General features: G+C 38.5%; 1 long non-coding RNA gene across 1 annotated transcript; it reads left to right on the forward strand.

Annotated features, from left to right (window-relative positions):
- Window positions 1-8,882: 8,882 nt before the first annotated feature.
- Window positions 8,883-17,466, forward strand: LOC121803064. Its single transcript, XR_006050902.1, has 2 exons — window positions 8,883-10,272; window positions 17,195-17,466. It is a non-coding gene; the product is annotated as an uncharacterized LOC121803064 (long non-coding RNA).
- The last annotated feature ends 10,241 nt before the right edge of the window (window positions 17,467-27,707 follow it).

The raw sequence follows: 27,707 nt of genomic DNA on the forward strand, positions 1-27,707 counted from the left end.
CAATTTTCAATTGTGAAATCATAATACTTCATCTGTCCTATAAAAATAAAGACATTTTTCATTTTTGGATATCCCATAAAAATATCCCCTTCTATTTTTTATAACTCCTTTCTCTCTAATAAGGTGTGCCACATTCTCAATTAACAATACTATAATTATTTTTCTTTCTATCCCTCTCTTACTATACCAATTGTTCATTAATTCTCGTGCCATCCAAATGCCCATATTTTTGTAGGACGGAGGGAGTACCAGATTTGTTAATTGTTTTCTTAAAGAGTGGTTGTCTTCTTTCATCTCTATAAATCAAATTTGTTGTTTCCTTGCATCTTTGAGCATCAAATTGCCAATCTTCTTTTATCTCTTAGTACCAAATTGGTTTTCTTTCATCAGTAAGGGCAGCTTATGGAGCTTTAGCTTCTCTTATGCATATCATAGATAACCTTCACAACCATCCTACCCCTCCCATTTCCATCCCCAAAATACAAGTTCAATCCCTCACAGAAATGTTGTAAGCCATATTTCTATGCTTTAATGATTTCGATAAAGAAATCTAATTCTAGATTTGAATTAATTCAACCACAACATTATACTGTAAAGTGGAGATAAAATCACCAACCTCCATCCATGTTTTCTTCATTTGATGTAGAGGTTGGATCCACCGATTGATGTTCATCCTTTCTTTGACTGAATTCTTCAGTCAATGTTATCCCCTCTTTGACCTCTAATCTTTAATGATTCTTTTGATGGACAAAGAATCAACAACTTTATATATATATATATATATAGGGGTGTGATAAACTACAAACCCCTAAGATACAAACTACGCAAACTCTAATCCTACACATTTATTAGAAATAATCAACGGTTAGTATAGATTGTATACATAATGTCAACATTACCTATATAATTGTTCACTAAGGGTAATTTAGTGATGTAACTAAGCAGCCCACATAATTAGGCGTTAAGTTGTGATTGAGAATCCAGTCAGTTACTCATTTTCAACACCCACCCCTTAATCACGTTTCTTCTCTCCCCTTTCCTCCATTCGAACCCTTCGATAATCTACTGCAGTCAATCGCGTTTCTTCAAGGAACCAAACCTCCAGCAATCGTTCGAATAATCGGTGTTGACGCGACCTCTGCTCCGGTGACATGAGTGCTAATAATCGGTGTTGACGCGACCTATGCTCCGGTGACATGAGTTCTCCGGTGACCTTTGCACCAATTTTAATCTTTGTGATTTCAATTCGATTTTGAAAGTTAGGTAGAGGAATAAAACATTATCATGTCAGTATCATATTTGTAAATTATGCGTGCAAAGTTCAACAACAACATACCAGAAATGCACCAATTCTCTATACATAATCTCATTAGCCATCATAAAAAAAAAGTTCAATGTCAGCAGTGGATAATGTCAACAGAATATTGGGTAGTGTGTTTACTTTGCAATGTTAACGCCTAATTATGTGGAAATGTCAACAGAATATCAGTAGAACCACAATGTCAACATAATATATATATCATGGGCAGTGGATAATGTCAACAGAATATTTGGGTAATGTCAACGGAATATCAGTAGAACCACAAAGGCACCACACAAATGGCAACACGAAATTGGGAACATATCTGGAACAGATCAGTGAAATGTTATTGACAAAGTTAAGGAATGGTTGGAGTGAAATGTGGGATTTTTGTAACCGATGCATGAATCACATTCCCTAAACACCCCAGTGACATAATTTGTGTTAAGCGTTGACATCCCCATATGCATCCCAAACGTGAACCGTTGATCAATTGCAAGGAGTGTGTATGATTAAAGTTTGTAGTTTGTATTATAGATATGAGTTTGTATTTGATCACACCTATATATATATATATATTCTCTCTTCGCCAAGAGACTGTGTATACACATATTCATACTTTACTTAAGCATATCTTTATGGTTTATCCTTAATGAACACAAGTAAAATATATATACATGTATGATCTCTGTCGTCTCATTTTGAATGGCATCTATATCTATTTAGAGATAATCAACCGACGCCATTAACCTACAATTGAAGAGACGTGACTTTTCAATACAATAACCATAATGAAGTTATATCAAAATAACTTCTTTCTCATATCAAAAGTCAACCGTCAGTTTCCTTCAACGGCATTACATATATATATATTACTACTTTAATATATAATTACTATACCATTTATATATATGCATATCATGAATCCATTCGAATATACATATATACATTATCTTTAATGTACAGTGTAATATTTTATTATGAGGTAAGAAGGAAGGGTTATCAATACACTCGATTCTAATTCTTTAATCGAAACCGATCCATCACGGAATCGTCTTTAATATTAGAATCCTTAACTTTTATTATTATGAACTTAATCTTTATTATTAAACCAATAGATACATAGGTCACATAAGAATATAAATATTCTTACATTCTCCCACTTGACCTTTGTATCGTCTTCAAGGTTTAATTACCGTAATGCGCACTTTTACATTGAGTTCTAAATATCCTTTAAATACTATAAAATTATAACTAATCGAATCATGGTGGTCACAAATCATTAAGCGACATAATCCCTTGCATGTATCACAAACCAATTCCAACTTTATATTTTATCTTTTGATTGAGAAGAACCTTAATTCTCAATTTTATCATATGTTATCCAAGAACCATAATAAATACATACTATAATGATAACATATTCAATAAAACAGAAACACAACTTTAATTGAATTCCAAGTGTCTTACACCTTATGAGCACAATATAATTCACAAGCAAGACTTTTTCTCTAATACCCATATATTTTTCATGGCCAATAAACATTTAGGTGATAATCATTTATTTAATGGATCCGCTCTAATTATATTTTTCCTTATATGCTCAATGGACACTTTATGTTTCTGTACTTCTTCATTTACAGAAAAGTACTTCAACGTCATGCATATCACCTTTCAAGTACTTATCTTCTTTTAGAAGAAGATTTCAGCGAAATTATACCATAAATTCTCAGCGCCTTGGCTATAATGCTAACATTCCCAAGTCCCAAGATTAAGTTTCGCAATAACTTTTCACGAACCCTGACCTTAAAGCATGTCAAAATTCAACTTTTATAGTGGAAATAGCAATGACAAACTATTTTCACTTTTCCATTATATTGCTCCCACGACTTAAAGGAACAAATAGCCAAACGTCAATTTTCTACTATGACGCATCTAGCATAGTCTGAATCTGAATATCCAATGACCTCTAAGTCATCGGATCCCCTTTGCATAAGCATGTGCTCTTTTGTGCCTTGCAAGTACCTGAGGACTTTCATTGCAGCTTTCTAGTGATCCTTTCGGAATTACTTTGATATCGACCCAACATACCAACAATAATGTAATATTCGGTCGCCTACATGTTTGAACATAGTTCAACCTACCAACCACTGATGCATATGGAATTCTTTCAATTTCCTTACGCTCCAATTCACTTTTAGGACATTGTCCGTCTTCTGAATTGGAGCTATCTTTATAGAGCAATTTTTTTTCCATTCTATCTCTCTAAAATTTTATTGATATATCCTTTATGAGACAAATTCAATAATCCTTGCGATAAACTCAAAATATTTCTATTTCGATCACATAAGATGTCTCATTTATATCTTCATTTCAAAATCCTTATGCTCCAATTCACTTTTAGGACATTTCATTTACCGAACTTGTCTCCCTTCTGAATTAGAGCAATCCTTACAGAGAGATACTATTTATTAAGATCATGTAACATACTCATATCATTTGCAACAAACAAAATTTCATCAACATATAAGACTCACTTTATAAACTTGCTCCCACTGATTTTTACATAGATACATCGATCAATAATGATCTCTATAAATTCATATGACATAATGGTACCATTAAACATTAAAATACCATTCACATGAAGCTTATTTTAACCCATATAATGACCTACTCAACTTACATACTAATTTTTCTTGTCATGTGGTTAAGAATCCTTCAGGTTAGTCCATATATATTTTCTTTACAATTTCTCCATCTAGAAAGGTGATTTTTACATCCATTTGATAAAGCTCAAGATCATAATGAGCCACCAAAGTCAAAATAATTCTTAAAGAATAGTCACTTTTCATAGCTCGTTGGAATGAGTAAATATTTATCACGGCTTATGTCACATTCACTTTTAATAGGGTAAACCATAGTCATTTGAAACGACATATATTATTTTCCTTACTGATCGTCTCAATATTTATTGTGGTTCACTAATCTCTTCTAGAATTGTGACAGGTTCATCTACTTCATTTTCGGTTAGTGGGTTTTACACATCATCATGTTGTTCTATTGTGTCTTTTGATTGTGATACAATAGGAAAACAGCCTTAGGTGCAACAACATGTGGATGAACTTTATCGTGGACTTCATGAACATCGACCTTTCACCACTCCCACTAGTTTTCACCATTTTCAATGAACCACACATTTCCCGTTTAAACTATTCTCGTACTATGGTTAGAATAATAAAGTGTAACCCCTTCAATTTTTCCGGATAGCCAATAAAAACAATTCACTGACAATCCTTGAATCAAGAATCTTTTCATGTGAGTTATATATAACATAATTTATGCTCGACCAACCTAATTACGAATATGCCTTAAGCTAAGTTTCCTTTTCGTCCACAGTTCAAAAAAATGTTTTAGGAACTGTCTTACTGGGAACCTAATTAAGCATATACGTCGTAGTCTTTAAGGCATAAATCCACAATGAAAAGGGTAAAGTATAACAACTTAACATACTTCTAACCATTTCCATTAATGTACGATTCCACCTTTCCACTACACCATCCTGTAGCGGAGTATTAAGCATTGTATACCGTGCAAAAATACCTCTACTTCGAAAAACTTTACAAATGGACATGAATAATATCTATTATAAAAACTCAACAACTCTATCCGATCTCACAACGTTAACATTTCTATCTAACTGCCATCCACTTCGTCAATGAATACCTTTTGGACATTCACTGGCTTGGATCTTTTATGCAATAGATACTTATTCCATAATGTGAGTAATCGTCAATAAAGATGATAAAGTAATTCTTATCAACCCAAAAAGGAGTATCAAAATGATCGCATATATTAGTATGTATTAACTTAATAAGCTGAGTGCTTCTCGTGGCTGATTTCTTTATAATGTGTTTAGTTTGCTTCCCTTTAATGCAATCTATACACTTATTTAGGACACTAAATTCCTATTTTCAGGAAGACTTTCATACTTTACCAATCTCGTAATCCTTTCTTTGGAAATAGGACCTAATCTTTAATGCCACAAGAATGCCAAACTTTTACTTGACGAAAAACCTTTAACGCCTCTACTATCAATATTAAATAAGGATTCAAAAACTTTACATCAAGATTGTATCCATTAAGTGAATCAAATAATGTACCATTACCATAATAGTAATAATTTCAGTACGATGTGGATACCATATCCAATCTTGATATTAAAACTTAAGTTATCCAATCCACTTACAAAAATAATATTTATAGCACACTCAGGCACACAGAGATAACCGTTAAGATCTACATGACATCTGATGTCTAAGATCAATCTATAAGTCTCAATGCCTTCGTTCCATGCCTTTATCATGTTTCTTATGAACAATTATTGTTTAAATCCTTTTGTAGATTGGATCAAACTGAATCCATGTTTAACATAAGACATATGAATTGTAGGACCAAAACTGACCACTAAGTATTATTGGGCTCTTCGATAAGATTTAATTTAATGTAAACAAGACTGTTGTGTTCAACTTTCTTATAGAACCAAGGCTTCCTCTTAGGACAATCTTTCCTGGAGTGTTCTATTTGCTTGCAAATGAAACACTTCTTTTCATCATGGATATGCTTTTTGGACCTTTCATAAAAAAATTATCCTTCCTTTTGTCCTACTTACTTAGTTTTCCTTTACTGGTACCTACACTTCCAAGAACTATGAGATTCGCGATTTGATAATTTATTGTCTCTAATCTCCCTTCCTTTTAAACCAACATACCCTTTAATTCTTTAAACGTCCCATTTATCTTTAATGGTGTTATAATTTACCTGGAACTGGCTAAATTCAACATGTAGGGAGTTTATGATAAATTTGTCCAACATCGCTCATGAACCCTCCATTCTCAAGGTCGTTAACTTTACTGTCAAGTTAGACATGTTTGTCACATGATCGTCAATCGGCTGAGACCAGTCAAACTTCTTTGTAGTAAGCTCATTCATTATGCTTCTACATTTGACTTATCAGCCAAACCCGATTGTGAACACTCTTTTAATTTTCTTAATAAATTCCCTTACTTTTTCTGTCATGGGCAAGGATGACCTCAAATTTTCTGCCATTGTTATTCTCATAAGGCTCAACCTGTTTGATCACTCCCAAGTCTCACATCGAGATTTTTAGCTACAGAGTGACATCTACAATGGTTGAGGATTCCTCTTCCGTTAGTATGACATGGTCCAATATCTTTACACCCAGCATAAGCCGGATCTATTCGGACCATTCGCCATAATTTTTCCCATTAATTTAATGACAGAGTAAGCATATGCGTACAAATTTTATAAAGCTACAACATTTATACATGCTTATCTAATCGTGCTTGAGTTCTTTAACACAGATTCAAAAACAATAATAAAACTTTAAATAACATGCATTCAAGTAACCTTTGAGTAATACTTAAACACATGTACTTTCAGCGATGCTAAATATATGCTTTAATAATTAATCAAACTAAACATATATCAAATAAGCATGTTGCCTTTGGGTGTACATACTAAATGACACATGAATAAATGATTAATCCACTTCGTATATATCAACTATATACAATGATCCACCTTTGGGTGATCTCCCTGTATATAGATAATAAAATAATTGATCAATCAAACTCTAGTGTCATTTATAGAATCTCTATAATCATGATCGATTAATTAACATACATCATTTTCAATAAATAAATGCAATATAACAAGACCACTTTGGTGAAAAGCATGTTATATATTATTTAAATATTGAAATCTTTAATGGGTAGAATATCCTAATATTGTTTTAACATTTCATAAAACAATTACCCAACACAGAAGCGAAAACATATTAACCAAACTCGAAAAATCCAAGATCATTCAAATTTCGATTTTGAAATCACATAAATGGTGAATTAACCAAATCTAGATTGACTCTGATACCAACTGTAAGCCATATTTCTATGCTTTAATGATTTCAATAATGAAATCTAATTCTAGATTTGAATTAATTCAACCATAACATTATACTATAAAGTGGAGATAAAATCACCAACCTCCATCCATGTTTTCTTCATTTGATGTAGAGGTTGAATCCACCAATTGATGTTCGTTCTTTCTTTGACTAAATTCTCCAATTGATGTTATCCCCTCTTTAACCGCTAATCTTTAATGATTCTTTTGATGGACAAAGAATCAACAAATTTAAATACATATATACATGTATTCTCTCTTCGCCAAGAGACTCTGTATACACATATTCATACTTTACTTAAGCATGCCTTTATGGTTTATCTTTAATGCACACAAGTAAAATATATGTACATGTATGATCTCTGTCGTCTCATTTTGCATGGCATCTATATCTATTTATAGATAATCAACCGACGCCATTAACCAACAATTGAAGAGACGTGACTTTTCAATACAATAACCATAATGAAGTTATATCAAAATAGCTTCTTTCTCGTATCAAAAGTCAACCGCCAGTTTCCTTCAACGGCATTACATATGTATATTACTACTTTAATAAATAATTACTATACCATTTATATATATGCATATCAAGAAACCATTCGAAGAGTTGTGATCAATGTCGAATCAATTTTAAAGACCGAACTAGAGACCAAATCTGGGCCATTAGATCTAGTTTTTTTTATGAGATGTGCAGTTGTGTAAATTTTTCGGTCTTCATTACAAGCCCATTTTACTTCATTGTATAGGTTTATTACTTCATTCCGTACGTAATACCTTGAAACTACAACATGTTTTTACTTTCTTCCAATAGGTTTTGAAATGATTCAACATATCTTTCATTTGAATTCACTGACCTGAGTTTTTACTTTATTTACATTAAAAAGTGCAATTTATTCAAGTGCGTTTATTACTTCATTCAGAAACGTTATTACTTCATTGGATAAGGTTTTTACTTCATTCCAGTAGGACTTCAAATGCTTCTACACATACTTCATTCCAATAATTTATTACATCATTCCATGTGTTTATTACACCATATCAGTGTTGTGGCGGTGGTGATAGATATTGTAGAGAGAAAGAACGGCACGCGACGACGAAACCGCATTTACGTACTGAAATGAAGTAATAATGCTACTGGAATGAAGTAAAAACCTACTGGAATGAAGTTAAATCTTCGTAACATGTTAGTATGACTTATTTACCTTCGGATGAATTAAAATAGGCTCGTGATGAAGGCGAAAATAATTGATAAATTTGTGTCTCTCATTCATAAAAAACTACATCTAAAAACCCTAATTTGGTATGGTTCGGTGGTTCGGTCTTTAAGAGTGGATTTGTGAATAATGAGACTCACCATTCGAATATACATATATATTATCTTTAATGTATAGTGTAATATTTTATTACGTGGTAAGAAGGGAGGGTTATCACATCCAATTCTAATTATTTAATTGAAACAGATCCATCACGGAATCGTCTTTAATATTATAATCCTTAACTTTTATTATTATAAACTTAATCTTTATTATTAAACGAATAGATACATAGGTCACATAAGAATATAAATATTCTTACAAATATCCTTGTTGGAGTTTCTTGATTATTATATTTCCTGTGTTGTTATCGATGGCCATGAAGCTGATCCATTGGAGTGTCGTATTGCTGATGCAGTTTATGCAGTTGAGGATGTTATCGAATCCCAAATTGTGCGTCAAATTCAGAAACGATACACTGCTGTTGAAGATAATGACTTCTTTCATGATTGTAACAACCCGGAAAAAAAAATCAAAAAAAAAGAAGAAGAAAACGTCTCTCACTCCTATCCTCACGTTGAAACCGCTCTCCCCTCACTCCATAAATCTCTCCCCCATCTAAACCAAATCTCCACATGCATATCTCCCCATGATTCCACGTTTTCTTCAGTTCTATTAATTCCAAGAAAATCAAGAATTAGAAATACAAAGAAGAAGTGTGAGCACAGTACCAGTTGAGGCCTAAGAAGAAGATCAAGCATCCAGTGTTTTGCAAATTATCAACGGTTCCCCTGAATTTTACTCTATTTTCAACTGCTTTTATTGGCATATCTCTATCTGCTCGAAAATATCCACCCATCTTTCTCCCCTGGTAATTAAGTCGTTCGTTGGTTGCTAGTTGGAGTTGCGTAGTTGGGGGATTGAAGAAATTCGAGTTGAGATAATTGCTCTCCGGTTGAATGGGGATTTGCCGGCGACAACCAGCGAAGGAGAAGAGAGACTGGAGTCAACAGCGGCTGACGTGACAGATTGTGCTGCAGCAGCAGCAGCAACGGCGACGCGACCTCGACTCTGGGCTGGATCGCGCACAGCCACGGTGGGAGGAAAGCAGCAACGATGCCAGCGTCGAGTGCGAACAGCACCGTGCAGCGAGGGATCAGCAGCGACGCCTTGGAGAAGAGAGCAGCAGCGGCTGACCCGGTGACTACGCCGACAGCACCATGGCGGCAGCGTCATATCTTCTCGGCAAGCAGTGGCCGGTGGCGTGGAGTGAATCGGGAAGGCGACGGGGAAGGTGAAGATGCAGAAGCAGATAGGAGGCGATGCGCCGTCGTACTGCTACGCGTGCTTCTCCGGTAATTATCCGGTGCAGCCGACGGGGTTTTGGGGAAGATTCCAATTGATGAGTAAATTGGGAAATTATGCAAGGAATTCATTGTGCCTTTGCATACTGATGCGGCGCAGGCTTTGGGAAATTCCCTAATTTTGGGCATAATTAAAATGAAGGAGAAATAGGTGAAATACCGATGGTGAAGAGGAAGTGATGTTGGGCCACTTTGGTTTGGGCCTCACAAATAAGGTGGAGAATTAAGGTGGCCAAGTAGAAAATTAATTTGTGTCATATTACAAATTAAAAAGAGATAGGCTAAGGGGAACACTCATGATGACGAAGGCTTTTCATGCACGCTTTTCGGGGATGGAATGAAGCACAAGTTAAAGCTTTAAACAAACGAGGTGGGCTTTCGAACTAAATACTTTCAAGAGCTTTAGTTTTAATATATTGATTCGAGCATCATTTTATGTGACGAAATTCCTTTTAACTGAGATTGCAAGTATTATTAATTTTATTCGATGATGATGTGATTTATGTGCTTAAAGTGAAATGATTAAAGTGAAAGTGATGTTATGTGATATATGTGTTGATTTATCAAGTGATTTGTGAATTGCTTGGCTTTGTTGATGTGATGTGAATTGATGCTCGACCTTGACAGAAAAGTGATTTATGCTTCAAATACGTTTTTGAGGAAAATAAAGTTTGCAAAGGGAATGTCATGCCATGTTTTTGTTTTGAGAAATGCCTATCGGTTTGTTTAGCAAGGGAGTTGTCTCTACTAGACCTATTGAAATCGAATTCGGGTCTGACTAGGAAGTGAGTTCCTACTCAGGCTAGTGTACACCACGTAGATCGTGCGCTATCTCTTCGAGTTGGCCGGTCTAGTGACTTTGAATGTGGCCGCATTCCTTGTCATGTATGTTGAGGTTGTTGAGATGATGTTGTTGAGGTTGTTGAGATGATGATGTTGATGATTGCTTAGTGGGGAGTGAGTCCCTACTATGAGTTTAATCAAATTCGGGTCCTAGCAAGGGTGCGTCTCTGCTTGGGCTAGTGTACACGATGAGGACTGTGAGTCATCGAACGGGTTGGCCGGTTTTCGTGCTCGTGGAAAGTGGCCCCCTTACACGGCACCCTAAAGAACATATATGGCAGTTTCTTAAATAAATCAAGGAGAAATGATTGTGTTTTGAAATGATGAGGAAAAAGGATTTGAGGATGAGTTGAAAGTTTGTGTTTGAGATATTTTTAGTGTCTCGGGCCTTTTCAAGATTAAAACCCCGAGGTCACTCAATGGTGGCATGATATAACTGTTTTTATAAAATTGTTTTGGCATTTGTTCACTGAGTACATCAAGTACTCAGCCCTGCATGTGTTTTTCTTATGTGCAGGTTGAGCGGTGACGAGCGCGGTGGGTGTTTAGCATAAAAGTGAAGAATGTCTATCAAATGTCTAGAATATGTTGTGTCTTCATACATAGCATTATTCTACTCTCGAAATGCTTCCGCTAAATATTGTTTCTTTTGATGTTCGTGTATTGTTGAGATATTTTCATTTGGAGTTGTTGATTGTTGAAATGGTACTCTGATTTTATTCGAGCTATTCCCGTTTGTTTCGAGCTATTGTCGATTTGTGTTGATTCCCCCCTTTCTTCCCCGCTTCTTTAACCCTCCCCTAGTCGTGATCAACCGTGTTTTCTATCCTTAGAAAATGCGGGCGTGACAATGATTTACAGAAAGTTATAGACGAAATGAATCTAATCAAGAAAGAGGTGAAGAAGATTGCAGTCGGAACTCAGCTGCAGCAAAAACCCACTGTTTCTATTTTGACGACTTCTTCCACTGTGAAGGAAAACATGATGGTAGGGTTTGAAGAAGTGTTCCTTGAAGCTTTGGGTTTAAAGAAATCTATTTGGGAATGCACTTATTAAGGAGCATTTTGATATTTGTGCTTGGACTTCAATTTCTCAAACCTATAATGTTAGAGACATACTTAGAGAAATTCTTTTTCAAGCAAGTGGAGAGTCGAGTTATCTAAGCGAGTACGAATTGGGGGATAAATTATACAAATTTTTATATGGCAGAAGGTATCTACTTATAATGGATGATATGTGGAGTGGAGAAGTGTGGGAGAAGATGAATTTTTTCCTTCCAGATAACAAAAACCAGAGTCGAATTTCTTGAAGATGGTAACCGAGAGGGATAAGGGATAAAAGGCTAGGCATGGTGAATTGCAGAGAACAAAGTTTATGATTTTCTTATTTCTGTATTTCTGTGTATTTTACATTGTATACAATGATCTCTTTTTATAGGAGAGAAATACAAGTATATTTGGAAACATATCAATCTATTCTAGGTATAATCACTAATTGGTATTCTCCTAAAATAGATTTATTTCTTTCCTTGATTCTTTCCTTGAATTGTGTCTTCTTGGGTTTGACACTCCCCCTCAAGTTGAGCCGCGGCATCTCCGATGCTCAACTTGCCAAGAACTTCTTTGAACACTTTAGAATTCACAGCTTTGGTTAAGATGTCTGCCAGCTGATCCTCTGACCTCACAAATGGAAATTCTATGACTCCTTTTTCTAGGTTCTCCTTAATGAAATGTCGATCTACTTCCACATGCTTAGTCCTGTCATGTTGCACTGGATTTTCTGAAATACTGATCGCCGCCTTGTTGTCACAGAATAACTGACTCTTCTGTGTTGGAGGAAATCCTATCTCCGTAAGTAACCTCCGCAACCACATAATCTCCGTTAAACCACTCTTGATTCCTCGGAACTCTGCTTCCGCACTAGATAAGGCAACGACCTTTTGTTTCTTGCTTCTCCAAGTGACCAGGTTTCCCCCTACGAACGTGAAGTATCCTCCCGTAGATTTCCTATCAACTGGATTGCTTGCCCAATCAGCGTCAGTGTATCCATGAACCTCCAGATCTCCTCCTTTTTCTAGGAGTACTCCGTATCCTACAGTCCCCTTCAGATATCTTACAATCTTCAAGGCAGCCTCCATATGGTCTTCTTGCGGTTTGTGCATAAACTGACTGACTATACCAACGACATAGGTAATATCTGGTCGAGTATGTGAGAGATAGATCAACTTTCCCACCAATCGTTGATACTTCTCCCGGTCTGCTAGCTTTGCTCATTCTTCTATCTTCAATCCATGGTTGGGTACCATAGGAATATCTGAGGGCTTGCAATCTAGTAAACCAGTCTCTGCTACTAAATCCAGTACGTACTTCTTCTGTCTCAGGAAGATTCCCTTCTTCGATCTCAAGACTTCGATTCCAAGGAAATATTTCAGTGCCCCCAACTCTTTCATCTCGAACTCCTTAGATAGATTCTCCTTCAGATTCTTGATTTCCTCTTCATCGTCTCCTGTGATAATCATGTCGTCCACATAGATGATCAGACATGTCACCTTGCCGTCCTTCTTCTTAATGAACAATGTGTGGTCAGAGTGGCTTTGTTCATACTCATGCTTGAACATTGCCTGGCAGAATCTCCCAAACCATATCCGGGCAGACTGTTTTAGTCCATACAAGGTTTTCCTCAATCTGCACACCTGTCCGTCTCCGAATTCTCCAAGAAAACCTGGAGGGGCTTCCATGTAGACTTCCTTATTTTCTTCCAACTCTCCATGTAAAAAGGCGTTAGTGACATCCAGCTGATGTAAAGGCCAATCTCTAGATGCAGCTATAGACAACAGTGTTCTAACTGTATTTAGCTTGGCTACCGGAGAGAACGTCTCTGCATAATCCACTCCATAGACCTGAGTGTATCCCTTAGCCAGCAGTCGTGCTTTATACCTCTCGATTGAACCACCTGCTCGTCTTTTGATTGTGAAGACCCATCGACATCCTACTGGCTTCTTTCCCTTTGGTAGAGTACACTTCTCCCATGTTCCATTCTTTATTAAGGCATCTATCTCTTTCTTCATTGCCTCCCTCCAATGTTTGTGTTTCATCACCTCCTCAAAGGATTGAGGAATCTCATCCTCATAGAGGGCAGCCTCAAAAGCTCTAGCAATTTCTGTGAGATGTCCCTGCACAAGATTAGTTATAGAATATTGGGACTTTCATCCTTTCCAGTCTGGAGAGTATCGCCGAGGAGGAACGCCTCTCGTACTCCTTAGCGGTAACTCATAACCCATGTCTGCTTGTTCCTCAATTTCCTCATTCTCCCTGTCACTATTAGTTTCTTCCACAGGATCCCTGACCGGGGGTAGTTCGAGGTGTCGCCGAACTCCTCGTCCTGCACATTGGAACTTGACGGCCCGGCGTTACAGCTAACTGTCTCTGGTGGACCGACGTTTAGAACATGTTGACTTGGACTCGTCAAGTTTCCCTCCCCCTGCCTGTTGTGATTCTCTTCCTGGTTTGGTGCAGGCTCGGGTATTGGTGTAGGTGTAGGTTCGGGTACAGGTGTGGGTGTAGGTGTAGGTGTAGGTGTAGGTTCGGGTATTGGTGTCGGTAGCCATCCTAGTGAGTCATTTTTCGGAATTTCTGGTCGACTCTCCCCCTGACCGCTAGGTTGGCTATAGAAGTATTCTCCCTCAACAAAGTCGCAATTCATGGTGGTATACATGGTTCTTGTTTTAGGATCATAGCATCTGTAGCCCTTTTGATTCCGACCATACCCTAGGAAAACACATTTAACAGCACAAGGGGAAAATATAGACCGCTCGTGTTTGGGAATATGGACAAAGACGGAGCACCCAAATATCCTAGGTTCTAGACGAAGAGATGATAGGATAGTGGCTTGGGCAGATAGGATGTCCAAAGGTGTTTTGAAGTCCAGGCTTTTGGTAGGGAGACGGTTTAGAAGGTAGACAACAGTGGCTACGGCTTCTGGCCAAAAAGATTTTGGGATTCGGGATTCGATTAGGAAGGCTCGTGTGACTTCTAGAATATATCGGTTTTTCCTTTCTGCTACCCCATTCTGTTCAGGAGTATGTGGACAGGTGGTTTGGTGGACTAATCCCTTTTCAGTGAAGAAAACTGCATTTTAGAATTGACAAACTCCCCCCCATTATCGGATCAAAGGATTTGAATATTGTGTTTGTATTGAGTTTGTACGAAGGTATAGAATTGGGTGAACTTGTCAAAAACTTCAGATTTTGTTTTTAAGAAATAAACCCAAGTCATGCGTGTATAATCATCAACAAACAACAAAAAATAGCAAAAGCCCGATCCCCAGTAACAGGTGCAGGCCCCACACATCCGAATAAATTAATGAAAAGGGAGTTTTTACTCTAGTATTATTTAACTTAAACGAATGTCTATGGCTTTTGGCCAAAAAACATGTTTCACAATTAAAGGTAAAAGAAAAATTCAACTTAGGAAAAAGCAGACGGAAATATTCTATAGATGGGTGCCCTAACCAGCGATGCCAAAGCCAAGCCTGTTTATCGGTCAGTCCGTGAGACAGCAACGCAATACTCTGATGGGCCACCTCATCCACATAGTACAGTCCGTGTCGTTCAGTGCCACGCCCAACTATCGTCCCCGTTTGGGTATCCTGCAGTAAACAGAAACGAGGCTGCATTAGTAACTTGCAGTTCAATTCTTTAGTCGCATGACTAACTGACAATAATTTGTGAGATAGTGACGAAACAAATAAGCAATTCGAGAGTCGAAGGGTTTGGGAGATAGTGATGGTTCCCGCCCCCTGAACAGGTGCCAGCTCTCCACTCGCAGTTTGAACATGGGTTTTATTTGACTTGGAAATACTTTCAAAAGTCATTGTGTCAGTTGCACCACAATCAAAAATCCAAATTTTATTCTTTTCTCTTATTTCTGAGGTAGAAGACATGGCCAAGGCTTCAAAGGAATTTTGGCATTTTATTGTGGGATGTATCACAAGATTTTCACAAGGTTTAGGGGCTGGAATGTGTTTATGAGGAATTTTGGGGAGTTTAGAGGAGTTATTTTCGAAGTGGGGTACGGGGTCCAATATGTGAGGAGTTTTGGGGCTGGAAACAATAAGTCTATTGGGATGGGGTAAAAAACGTTATTTGGCAGAACTTGGAGGGTTCAAATGAGAGAACCCCCCTTTACGTTCACTCCAAACCCTAGACGGGTCCGCCGCGTTTGCTTCTCTTCCAATCTGCACTCTCGCCGCCGTGACAGTGACTACGGCTTTCTCCTCCTCGCGTCCGCCATAATTTCCGGTGGTGGTTGGAGTACCGAAGCCACCCACCGCGTGCTCGGCGTAGGTGGCTTGGCCTCCGACCGCCGCTGCTACTGATGCCGATGCCCTCGGTCCGCCGCGATTCGCCACCCTCTGGAGCTTGGATTTCTTCATTTCATCCCACCATTCGGGATACCCTTGAATGAGGAAGCATGTATCTTTTGTATGCCTCTTTCCTCCGCAATGGCTACAAAACAATTTGCTTTTATCTTCGTCGCCTTTGCGGTGATCGGCTGGATACCGGGACGGTGCCGGTGGTGGCGGTGGAGGCTGACTGGTCCTGTTGCGATCGAATACGATTAGTCCCGCTCTAATTTCGGAGCCTGGTTGTTCGGTAGGTTTCAATATTCGCGCATTGTCGGCATTGCGCCTCACCATCGCGTATGCCTCTCGAGGAGTCGGTAATGGCTCTTTGTTGATGATCTCCTTCTTGACTGATTCATACCGTTCATCGAGTGCGGTAAGAACTAATACACCCTCATCCTTTGGGTCCGTTGATTGTCTTTCTCGATTGACGGAGGATGGTCAATCGTGCTTGGATCTCGGGCGTCTATGGATATCCACAGATCCTGTAATTTTTGCCACAATGCTTCCAAGGTCATTCCTCCTTGTTTGATCGTCATACATTGTCTGTGTAGGTCGTACACCTGAAATGGATCTCTCCCGCTGCCATACGTGATTGTCAGGCCCTACCAGAGGTCCTTGGCGGTCGCGTATTGAGAAACTTCATTTACAAGGTCGGATTCGATGTTGTTGATAATCCAATTAAAGGTGCAGTGATCTCTCTGCTGCCACCTCGGGTAATTTGGGTCGGTTATCGGCGGTTCGGGGTCTGAAACTCCTATTATGTGAGAGGTCAGCCCTTTACCGCCAATAGCCCTCTTCATCAGGTTGGCCCATAGGGGATAGTTGTTCCCGTTGAGCTTTGTTTTAATGGTTACTTCCCCCAGCGATTCTGGCTGGGTTGAGGGGTTTTTCGAGCTCTGCCCTGATGAAAATTCCTTAAATTTCAGGAATTCAGCAAATTGTGCCGCGAAATCTGGTGGAAAATTGGTTTGGTTTGAAGTGTTTGTGTTATGTGGATCTGTGTTTGAACTCTCGGTGGTTTCTGACATTTTGTTTGCTCACAGGGTTAAGGACAGACAGTCGGGATAGGTAGCCTTGGGACGGTGATGAACTCTCTCTGAGTCCCCACCTTAATAACCTGCTCTGATACCATCTTGAAGATGGTAACCGAGAGGGATAAGGGATAAAAGGCTAGGCATGGTGAATTGCAGAGAACAAAGTTTATGATTCTCTTATTTCTGTATTTCTGTGTATTTTACATTGTATACAATGATCTCTTTTTATAGGAGAGAAATACAAGTATATTTGGAAACATATCAATCTATTCTAGGTATAATCACTAATTGATATTCTCCTAAAATAGATTTATTTCTTTCCTTAATTCTTTCCTTGAATTGTGTCTTCTAGGGTTTGACAGAATTATCTTAACAACTAGGCTGTCAAACTTGTGTTCTCAGCTGAATACATCTTATAGTGAAATTCCTAGGTGAGGATAGTAGTCGGCATTTGTTTTGCAAGACAGTGTTTGGAAAACAAAGTTGTCCTCTTGAGTTGGGAAATATTGGAAAGAATATTGTAGCGAATTGTAAAGGACTTCCTTTATCAATTACTACAATAGGAGGTCTTTTGACAAAATCTGAGCGCACAATAGTGTATTGGGAGCGTATAGAGAAAATTTTAAATTCAATTATTATTAACAGTAATGATGAATTTTGCTTAAAAATATTGAGGATGAGCTATATCTATTTGCCAATCTATTTGAAGCCATGTTTTTTGTATATGGGTGTTTTTGAGGAAAATCGTAGGATTTGTGTGTCAACGCTCAAGAAGCTAAGGATTTCTAAAGTAATTTTAAAACCAAAGAATGGGAAATGTTTGGAAACAATTGCGCAAGAGTACTTTAATGAGTTGGTTGATAGGAATCTCATTTTAGTTGAGGAGTTGGGGTATATTAGAAGTGTTAAGTATTGTAAAGTTCATGATTTGTTGAGAGTTATGTGTTTGAAAGAAGTTGATAAGGAAAGGTTTTATCATGTCATAAGAGATGATCCTCCAGCCAATATTGGTGAACGTCGGGTTGTTTTCCCACGTAAAACTACAATGATGTTTACAAGTGAAGTCTTGGGAACTTTATCTCATGCTCGTTCCATAATTTGTGACCATGGAAAGTGGGATGGAGAAGTTCAACTGCCTCGCAATCTTCGATTGTTGAGGACTTTCAAAGCATATGAAAAGTATAGTGTGAATGGCACTTATTTCCTAGATAATGTGCTTGAATTGGTGAACTTACGGTACCTTGCTGTTACGAGTCCAATTTCCCTTGTCCGATTGATATCCTTTGGACTCTACACTCGTTGATTATTCGTTGTCAACAATATCTTATTGCACCGATTGAAATTTGGAAACTGCATCAACTTCGGCATCTCGTGTTTGATGATGGCAAGGTGATTCTGCCGGATCCTCCTAGTGGTGACAATGACATTGTTATCATGGAGAATCTGCAAACACTAAAAGGAGTTGTGAATCTGTATTTGAATGAGGAGGTGGTTAAAAGAATTCTCAATGTGAGGAAATTGCATATAAGCTACACTGAGAAACAAATGGAGGAAGAAAACTGCCTCAGCCATCTTCAGCATTTGAGTAAATTGGAAAACTTTCGATGCTCCACCGAATATGGATAGGAAAAGTGTCACGAACGCCCTTTTAGGGTAATTAAATGCGGCGATCGTGACCTAACATGATTTAAATGCAATCGAATAAAAGGGGCTAGGGTTTTATAAAAAGGGGTTTGACCAATGAAATAAATGAACAATAAATCAAGAGAAAAGGGTCAGGGTGACGCTTTGACAGATGGACCAAAGGAGAAAACAATTATAATCATTGGTATTCAAGATAACAAAGGGTTCAACGTACTCCAAAATGTATCATGTCTTTAGATTCTAAACGGAACTCAAAATAGTGTCAAGATCAAACAATAAGTAAAACAGGTTTCAGCGGAAGCATCCAAGAGAAAAGTGAAGTTATGTGTGAAGACACAACAACACTCACAGATCAAAGATAAACAATTCCTCCTTCAATTAACTTGCTCAACACCCACAGATCAAAGATAAACCATACTCTCGCCGCCGCTCAACCTGCACATAGGGAAAACACACGCAGGGCTGAGTACTATAAAGATACTCAGTGGACTTATGCCGAAAACATTTTCATAAAAATTATTATTTATCATGCCATACATACGTAACCATCGGGGTTTAGTTTTAGAAAGGCCCGAGGCACTCAAAATCATAGACGTTAGCCATATCTGCTCATACATGACATGGAATGTGGCCACAAACCAAGTCACTAGACCGGCCAGCCCGTACACTAGCACACAGTCTACCATAGGTGTACACTAATCCAAGTAGGGTTTGTGGCCCTACGAGGACCCGAATTCGATTTAAATAATAGTGGCGAAGCTACATCAGATATGCACGTTAAAATCAAAACACGTCATGATAAACATAGTTGCATTTCCATCGATAAAATCTTTAGGACATTGTCCTTATTTAAAAGAAAGCCCACCTCGACGGCTTAGATCTCAAGTACTTTCTTCCCCTTGCTATCACGCTGAGAGCGCGAGTTATCACCTTTAAAATTTATAAATCAGTCTCAATTATCGACTCAAAATCATGCATGTCCCCAACGTTTCCCTTTTCCCATCAATTCGTTTTATCAACATAATGAAACACACCATAGCATACATCAACGTACAACACATCACTACATCATAGAATGGGTTCCTTAACACATATGCATCATGTATATCATTCAAAGCTTAACAACATAGATTATCTTTGCATGACTTAAATCTGACAGAAAAGCGCAGTCGTTTTGTAAAAATTCCATCCGACCTCCGTTGGGGCTGAAATTTTTCCACAACCCATTATACACATCAAAGGTCATCCAGTTAAAATTTCACATCAAAATCACATGTTTAGGTCGGTCAAATCAAAAACGAAACTCACTGGTCGAGAATACAAATTCTGACAAAACTGCGTAGTCGACTTCAATAATTCATTAAAACTTCATCTTTCGACCAAAAAGGCTGATTTTCACATACAACACAGAAGACACCTTGAAGATTACTAAGTTAAAATGTCACACCAGAATAAGATCGTTTGGTCAGTCAAACACACGTCGGAATCTACTATCCGAACACCACAGTTGTCATGCTTTTAAATTTTGAATTAGGGTTTATCAAATATTCATCCCAACGTATATGTTCATACTTCCAACACATAGTCACGCTTCAAAAAGATCTCACCATCATGTTCTCATATATTCACATAGCATTCACCACAATCATCCACAAGTTTATTCTTAAACAACCTAAATGCATATACATATCTTCTCTTTTTTTTCATGCAACCATCAGTCCCACCCGATTAAGTATTAGATCTACGATCTCTACCCTTATTATATGCATGATGGAATCAAAATTGAGGTTTTAATGGAGAGGATGAGGAAAAGAAGTTCAATTATACCTCTCTTCATTGAAACGATCGGTAGAACGACGTATAATCTTGGTTCTTCAACAATTCTTGGCAAAGAATGAAGAGATCTTGAGGGGAAAATAAAAACAAGTGGAAGAGGAGTAGAGAGGAGAAGAGTGGCGTGTGGGATGTGAGGGAGGCGTGTAGTTGGCTAGGGTTAGGATTTTTCTTTTCTCTCTTATTTATAGAGTTACAATATAATCCCCAATTAATTACATGAAGATTTGGGGGAGATTTGGTGGGGAGGAATCGACGTGATTTTTGGGGAGGAAAAAGGCGGATTTCGAAATTATAGACTATTTAATTAGCCTATGATTTAATTTGGTATTTCACGGAGTAAAATAGAATAATACGGAGCAGAATAAAAATAATAAATCCTCCCAATAAATAGTGAGTAGGCGATTTTTTTAATATATATTCTCCCACAAGGAATTAAATTCAAATCCTAATAGGATATGGCAAGTTTTGCTAGGATCTTTGAATTTATTCATGGGAGGGAATAAATAAGGGATCAAAATATATAATGAATAATTTCCTCCTCCCATAAATAGGAGAATTTTGAAATCTCCATGGTGTAAGGCATAGGTGTCGTTTTATCATGGAGAGAATAAGGAATAATCGGACTTTGGATTTAATTTGGATAAATATCCCAAGCAATTAATTAAATCCAAGGAAAAATAGGATTTCTTCTCCAATAATAACAGGGGTCGAAAATGCCAAATGAATACTGATGCTCTTATTTAATCTCACTCATCCCTTAAGAAATAATTCGCCACAATATATTTCACCCGGCATAGATTATTCACACAACCACGTCACAATTTCAACCATTTTTACTTCCACCACATATTCTCAACACTTTGATCTTTCAATGGCCACGTCATATGTTCCACATCTTTGACTATTCAACAACCACATCATATGCTCAATGGATTTGACTAATCAAATCAAATCTAAATTCCAAAACGCAATTAGGTCACACAGAAAACATGCTATTAATTCACTCATCATTTAACTCACATACTTTACGACATTAAAAGCATTAAATGCAAAAATTTAATGCTTCGCAAATTAGGGTTCCGAAAGTGGGGTGTTACATCCTACCACTCTTTAAAGAAATTTCGTCCCGAAATTTGGTACCTTCATGAGAAGTGTTCCGGGTACAATTCCATCATCTTGTCCTTAAGTTCCCACGTGGCTTCTTCATACCCGTGGTTTCTCCACAACACTTTTACGCTAGCTATCAATTTATTTCTCAAATTCTGAACCTTTCTGTCCAGGACCATTTGGGGTCTCTCCTCGTAGCTCAAGTCAGAATTCAACACAACTTATTCGTAATGAATCACATGCTTTGCGTCAAACGCGTATTTCCGCAACTGTGATACGTGAAAGACGCTATGCACATTTCCGAGACTTGGCGGTAGCGCCAATGGGTACGCAACGGGTCCTACTCCTTCTAGAATTTCATGAGGCCCTATAAATCGCGGTTTCAACTTTCCCTTAACACCAAAACGCATTATCCCTCTCGACGGAGATACTTTGAGGAAAGCTTTATCGCCAGCTTGAAATTGCAAGTCTGTTCGTCGGACATCCGCGTACGACTTTTGTCTATCCTGGGTTTCTTTGATTTTTTTTTCACGAATTTGTCGTACAAATTTTAATCATTTCTTTAACTACATCAGGTCCCAGTACTCTTCGTTTGCCAACTTCATCCCAATAGAGCGGCGATCTACACTTTCTTCCATACAAGGCTTCGTACGGCGCCATGTTTATCGTTGCTTGGAGACTGTTGTTGTAAGCGAATTCGATCAGCGGTAGCACTGGTTCCCAACTTCCTTCGCGGTCGAGCACCACGGTTCTTAACATGTCCTCGAGAGTTTGGATCGCCCTCTCGGATTGTCCATCGGTCTGCGGGTGAAGCGCCGTGCTAAAATTCAATCGAGTTCCAAGCTCGCGTTGCAGACTCATCCAAAATCTTGAAGTGAATTTTGGGTCACGGTCGGACGTGATTGTCACTGAGACTCCATGCAGTCACACTATTTCCTTTATGTAGATCTGAGCTAGCTTGCTCGATCCATGCGTTACGGGAATCGGTATGAAATGCGCACACTTGGTGAGTCGGTCTATAATTACCCATATGGCAGTATTCCCTTTTTGCGTCTTTGGCAATGCCGTCAAAAAATCCATGGCGATGTGCTCCCATTTCCACTCGGGAATTTCTAGTGGTTGCAACTTTCCGTACGATCATTGATGTAGAGCCTTCATTTGCTTGCAGGCTAAGCAGATTCCTATAAATGCCGCTATGTCTATCTTCATGCCATTCCATCGAAAGGACTTTTTCAAGTCTTGATACATCTTCATGCTTCCCGGGTGAGCGGTGTATGGAGTCTCATGAGCTTCACTCATGATCTCGTTCTTGAGTTCCACGTCGTTTGGTAAGCACAGTCTCCCTTCAAAAGTGAGGGCGTTGTCGGACTCCTCACTAAAACTTCCAGATTTTCCAGTTCTCACTTCAATTCGAATTTCTTCAAGTTTCGTATCCATCTGTTGAGTTGCAACGATTCTCATTCTTAGATTAGGTTCAACCACTAAGGTGGCAATTCGGCCTTCCACTGTTTCAGGTGCCCTTACCACTTCCAATTACATTTTACTAAACTCTCGTATTAGACTTTCCTCTTCCGTCAGAAAAGCGCCTAGTTGCGAATGGTTCCTTCGGCTCAAAGCATGTGTCATTACATTTGCTTTACCAGGGTGGTAGTTGATGCCACAATCGTAGTCTTTTACTAATTCGAGCCATCTTCGTTGTCGCATGTTCAAATCTTTCTGCTCGAAGAAATATTTCAGGCTCTTGTGGTCCGTAAAGATTTCACATCGAACTCCGTAGAGATGGTGCCTCCAAATCTTTAGGGCATGCACTACTGCTGCTAGCTCCAAGTCGTGGGTTGGGTAGTTCAACTCGTGCGGTCTCAATTGTCATGATGCTTAGGTGATCACTTTGTTGTTCTGCATCAACACGCATCCTGGTCCCACCTTCGAATCGTCGGTGCAGACTACGTAGTTCACTCCAGGCTCTGGCACAGCTAACACTGGCGCGGTGGTCAATTTCTCTTTCAAGAGTTGAAAACTTGCCTCACACTCCGGGGTCCAATTGACTTCGACTCCTTTCTTGAGTTGTTTGGCCATTGGTCTCGCTATCTTGGAGAACTCTTCTATGCTCCTCGGAGTTGGTCAAATAGGTCATCTATCCTCGGTATTGGATACTCGTTCTTGGGAGTCAATTTGTTCAACTCTCTATAGTTGATACACATTCTCATCGACCCGTCCTTTTTCTTGACGAAAAGCACCGGTGTGCCCCACGGTGAGACACTAGGCCTAACGAATCCTAGGTCCATGAGCTCTTGAAGTTGTATCCTGAGTTTCTCCAACTCTTTAGGCGCCATTCGATACGGTGCCTTAGACACAAGTGCGGCTCTTGGTTCGAGGTCGATCGTAAACCCCACTTGTTGATCTGGCGGCGGTCCAGGTAACACTTCGGGAAAAACGTCTGGAAATTCTCGTACAACAGCGACGTCTTCCACTTTCCTTTCCTCCATCTCCTCTCCGTTGAGATAAATGAGATATGCAGGACGCCCTTTCTTCATCATTGCGGTAGCTTGAAGTGCAGGGATTATAGCGGTTCGCCGGTTCATCTAGATTCCATGGTACACGATGGGTTCATTTCCTCGGAGCTTGTAGAGATATTTGTCTCTCCTTACAACGAATCATCGCAAAAATTCACGGTCAACCAATCCATCCCTAAAATTACGTCGATATCTCCCATCGCCATAACTTGCGGATCGTGAGCGACTAACTTAAGGTTTCCCATAGCGATTTCTATGTTCGAGCATGTTCGAGAGATTTCTATTGTCTCACCCACTGGTGAAGACACTACCATCTTATGTTCAGATTTTCTAACAGGCAAGCTCAATGTATTCACACACAAATCAGATACTAATGAATGCAATGCGCCCGTATCAAACAACACAACGACAGGAGTGTCGAAAATTTTGCCCATACCTGTCAGGTTTCCTTTTTCTCGGTCGTCTTGCTCCTGCTTCGGTTGTTTTTGTTCCAACGCGTACGTTCTAGCTGGAGACGGAAGTCTTGAGTGGGTTGTTGTTGTCGTGACAGCTGGTCGCGATTTCCCCTCGATTCACTCTGCGATGCCCTTGATTGCTAACGGGATCCTTGATCGTTCTGCCTCGATCCCGATCCTCCCTTCTTGCTCGGACACTCCCTAGAGAAGTGACCATTCCCTCTGCATTTGTAACACTTGGTAACGTTTTGATGCCGACATTCTCCGAAGTGATACTTAGAGCACACGTTGCACTGTGGTGCCCTGGATCGGTAGTCTCCTCGCTGACTAGAAGTATGTTGTCCTCCTCCGTGTTGAGATCGATGCTGACTCGACTGGTACCGTTTTCCGTCGTATGGAGTCTGAGAATCATCCCACTTCCTTTTCTCCCGGGAGTGGTGTGTCATTTTTGAGCATGTCTGACTATAGAAACTTATTCCTTGTGTATATCCGAGTCGACTACTGCATTTCCCTATCGTCTAGTATCAAGGATTCGAAATTTGACCCAACAGTCTTACTTGGATATGAACAGATTTCAAATTGTTGCAACATTGCTAAGGATGTCTTTAGTCGGGAAAGCTCCAAAATTAATCACGGAAACAAGAACAACAATGCAATGATTGAGTTTCATTGGACTCAACCCGTCCATTCTGAGAATTAAATGGTTTAGAGGTATCAAATAAAGCCCATAGAGCTTTGAGAATTTACTTCTGATGAGAGCTCAGAAGAACATGAGATAGGTCATGGAAACATGATGAAACTGTAAAAATTCTCAAATTCCATAGCCGACTGCTAGATCACAATTTGCAAAATTCTGGACAGCAATGAAGGATATCGTTCAACATATCAAGGCCTAAAATAATCAATCGCGGCAGGATTTAGAAACATGGGCAAATGTCATGAAATAGTACAAATGATGGTTCAACAACATCATGTTATTGGAAAAGATGAAATCACATCAATGGGTTCGCAGGTTTGTTAAAGACAACTCAAAGTGAATGGAACTTTTCAGAAATTTAACACGATCAACCCGTTAAGGAAGAAGAGAACAGGATAGCCTTAACTTGGTGTTGCAGAAAGAAAAATCATTGAGTATGAAACAATATATGTAGTGAAACCGAGCTAAAAAGAATTTCACTTCTGCAAGAAAGAACTTGTCACATGCATGTTTACAAAATAAAGAGGTGAACCAGTAGTTCCAAGAATAATAGTCCATTCTTTGAAGAAAACATGTCTGGAGGTGTGATCATACTGAAGGTCATAACTGCAAACAACCTTAGGAATGAAGTTCAATGACGGAAGTTCATAAGGTCAAAATATTGTCCTTATGAATGATGAATCAAAGGAGACTACTCAATCAAGTTATCCAACGTTACAAAGGCAAACACAAACTTTCGAGACAAGTGAGTCATGACTCGATATAGGGAAAAAAATGAACATTACTTGCAAATTGGGAGTCAACCAAGGTGTTTAAATAGACAAGGGCTCACGTTTATTCAAAACGTCCCGAAAAGAACTTAGAATCCAAATAAGTACTGTTGATTTCAAAAATCGTTCATTCGAGGGTCGCACTCCCTCGCACATTTTTCGCGAGCCTGAACATGGTAACATCGTTCTATGAAATCGTGGATTCCAAGTTGAGATTCATCGTATCGTCGAAATTAATAAATATTTTTGATGGTCGCATCTTCAAAGTCTTCTTGTCATGCCACGTAGTTTTCAAAGTGCATTGTCATTGCACACGTGGTCTTACAGTGTCGTAAACGCCGTCGTACTTGTGTCGCATAGCCACTTTGGCATGGTATGCAAGACTGCATAGTTTAATTAGATCTTAGGTGTGATCTCGCCATTGTGAGGATACACCAAAGTTTGAAATATATATACTTTCGTTGGTTTTATCACTCAGGAAAGTGATATTGCAGTTGTTAACTTACAACTAAGTTCTAGCACGTTCAGTCTGGCCTACCTCTTAGGCACTCTATAATTTCAAGTATAGCTTGAAGTCTCGTACTTCAACGTATATTGATCATTACCTAACTCAAGCTTCATATGGCTCCTACGTTCGCAACAAAGTTCAAAAGTTCCACATTTCACTTTAATAATGGTTCTACACAATACCTCGTACTTCATCGGTCATAAATTTTCATCACATAAACATCATCCATATATTGCACAATCAACACACTTATTCGTATAATCATTTGGTGTTCCATAGCATAACAAACATCATACATTAATATATGTGAATAGGAACACTCAGTCAATCAATCATCCATGGAATCGTATTTCATAAATCATGCAGTTCATGCTCATCTGTATCACAATCACAACTCGCAACTACACGCGTATCATGCTTTGCATTTCACAGTTTCATAGTCATGCAATTTTAACCGCCTAGGCATAAAATTTTGTCGTTCATGGAAGCAACACGTATTTTCTTCAAGTAAATTTTGCAGTTTCGTGAATGTAATAGCAAATCTCAACATCAACCAATACAAGTTCACAATCATACTTCAATATCCAGCACATTCAACGCCATCATACCTCACTGTTAAACAAAAGCAATTGTATAATCTCATAGTGTCTTCCTATTCATATCTTCACAACATTTTCCAAAAGCCATAGTATTTACTTATTTTCCACAGGTGTTGTTTCATAGTATAATCAAGTAATCACACTCATACTTCACATTTCATGTAATTTCAATAATTTAGAATTTCATCTATCCAAACTCATAGAAGTCCAATCACATATTTGCCGATTTTCCTTATCGGGGTGTGCACAACAGTATTCATCATTTCTGGCATAGTCGTATTAAACAATTTTATATCCATGCATATTCATTATTTCATATTCCAAGCAAAATTTCCAAAATGTCATATTAGCTTCGATTTCCATCGAAATTTCCAACCTTCTGTAATTCAATCC

Source organism: Salvia splendens, chromosome 5 (assembly GCF_004379255.2).
Source record: "Salvia splendens isolate huo1 chromosome 5, SspV2, whole genome shotgun sequence".
Classification (NCBI taxonomy): Eukaryota; Viridiplantae; Streptophyta; class Magnoliopsida; order Lamiales; family Lamiaceae; genus Salvia; species Salvia splendens.